This window comes from Yamadazyma tenuis, chromosome 3 (assembly GCF_029203305.1).
Source record: "Yamadazyma tenuis chromosome 3, complete sequence".
Classification (NCBI taxonomy): domain Eukaryota; kingdom Fungi; phylum Ascomycota; class Pichiomycetes; order Serinales; family Debaryomycetaceae; genus Yamadazyma; species Yamadazyma tenuis.
In genome coordinates this window covers 557,501-560,000 of record NC_089463.1, presented here as the reverse complement: position 1 = coordinate 560,000, position 2,500 = coordinate 557,501, and the positions used below count along the sequence as shown (strand labels likewise).

The 2,500-nt window shown below is 42.5% G+C and overlaps 1 annotated feature.

Annotated features, from left to right (window-relative positions):
- Window positions 1-82: 82 nt before the first annotated feature.
- Window positions 83-201: a sequence feature (Protein overlapping with rRNA (PSN45_002647, WEJ95135.1) was converted to a misc_feature.).
- Between the last annotated feature and the right edge of the window lie 2,299 nt (window positions 202-2,500).

Here is a 2,500-nt window from a genome sequence, read left to right as displayed (position 1 = left end):
GTTGAGTCAAATTAAGCCGCAGGCTCCACTCCTGGTGGTGCCCTTCCGTCAATTCCTTTAAGTTTCAGCCTTGCGACCATACTCCCCCCAGAACCCAAAAACTTTGATTTCTCGTAAGGTGCCGAGTGCGCCAAAAAAAGGACAACACCCGATCCCTAGTCGGCATAGTTTATGGTTAAGACTACGACGGTATCTGATCATCTTCGATCCCCTAACTTTCGTTCTTGATTAATGAAAACGTCCTTGGCAAATGCTTTCGCAGTAGTTAGTCTTCAGTAAATCTAAGAATTTCACCTCTGACAACTGAATACTGATGCCCCCGACCGTCCCTATTAATCATTACGATGGTCCTAGAAACCAACAAAATAGAACCATAACGTCCTATTCTATTATTCCATGCTAATATATTCAAGCTAATGCCTGCTTTGAACACTCTAATTTTCTCAAAGTAAATGTCCTGGTTCGCTAGCCGCCGAAACGACTAGTTAGCCAGAAGGAAAGGCTCGGTTGAATCCAGTACTCGCAAAAAAGCGGACCGGCCAACCAAGCCCAAGGTTCAACTACGAGCTTTTTAACTGCAACAACTTTTACATACGCTCTTGGAGCTGGAATTACCGCGGCTGCTGGCACCAGACTTGCCCTCCAATTGTTCCTCGTTAAGGTATTTAAATTGTACTCATTCCAATTACAAGACCCGAAAGGGCCCTGTATCGTTATTTATTGTCACTACCTCCCCGTGTCGGGATTGGGTAATTTGCGCGCCTGCTGCCTTCCTTGGATGTGGTAGCCGTTTCTCAGGCTCCCTCTCCGGAATCGAACCCTAATTCCCCGTTACCCGTTGCAACCATGGTAGGCCACTATCCTACCATCGAAAGTTGATAGGGCAGAAATTTGAATGAACCATCGCCAGCACAAGGCCATGCGATTCGAAAAGTTATTATGAATCATCAAAAAGTCCGAAGACATTGATTTTTTATCTAATAAATACATCCGTTCCAGAGGTCGGGATTTTTAGCACGTATTAGCTCTAGAATTACCACGGGTATCCGAGTAGTAAAGCACTATCAAATAAACGATAACTGATTTAATGAGCCATTCGCAGTTTCACTGTATAAATTGCTTATACTTAGACATGCATGGCTTAATCTTTGAGACAAGCATATGGCAACTGGCAGGATCAACCAGATAACTATCTTGAATTGCCCCGAAGGACAGTTCATTACGAATCCGCACCACTTTCGCGGCACGGTCTCGCTGAAGTTATTCTAATCACAATTCAAATTAATGAATCGGTAGCTGTACTCAACAACGTCGTTTTACCGCCGCCGTTCATACAAAACTACATCCATATAGCTCCCTTTGATTTCCTCTGGTATGGTGTCCGCTAAACCGTGCGCCACTTCCGCAGCACAACGTTTAACATGACCAACCTTGGAGGAGGTTACAAACAATGATTCACTAACATAGTTAGGCTAATCATCGTCGCAGACCCCCGAGTAAGTTTTCAGTAAAACACTTGCCATCGGCTAGTAATCCACTAAATCCTTCAGTGTTTATTCACGGAATCGTCTGATATCCGAAATAAAACTGTTCAGGCTACTCCACCGCGAGACTTTCGCCCCGTACTGGAGATAACCCTTGCCGATTAGCGTATAAAGCAATGTCGATCTTATCGATCTCCATTCAACTCGCCCCACTGATCGGCGTGGCCATAGAGATATCAGTCGATGCAAGCATAAGCTTGCAACTTCTAATATCACTCAAAGTAACTTCTCATATCTTTTTATCGATTTGTTCTCATTACTTCATAAATATCCTTCCGAATATCTTTTGTTTAACCTTTTTTTCGCGGGTTGTTCTTATGCTCACTATTATTTTCCTGTCCTCGTTTTATCCTTTTTTTCCCTTCCTTTCGCTTTTTTTGTTCGCTTTGTCTTTTCTTACCTCTGTTTTTCCTCCTCTATCCATATTTCTTTTTCCTGCCTTTGCCTTTTTCACCATCTACCATTCATTGCCACTGCCCTCCGCACTCTTGTGCGTACACGACCCACCACCTTTCTCGACTTCTTGTTAAGTTCTTGTCCCTTGTTTGACCAAATTCCTACATTGTATATTCCTCTAATTATTTCCTCATGCTCTACGAACTTTATACTTTTACATGATCCTGTTCATCTTGCTGTCTTTCATACTTGTTCTTTTTTCTACATTTCGCAGTCTTCTGCCATTTTCACTATTTCTACCTTGCTTCATACCTTCGGATCATAATTCAACTTTTTTCAACAACTATCCTCCGGTCTCTCGGGGTCGCCTGCTTCTGTCCTCTACATTCACCCATCCAAGGCCCATTGATTTTGGTCTTTGTTTTGGTCATCCCGATGTTTTTTGTCCTAGTGTCCCATTTAAATATTTTCGTCCCGTATTCGTCCCATTTAAATATTTTTGTCCCATTAGCGTCCCATTTAAATATTTTTGTCCCATTTTCGTCCCATTTAAATTTTTT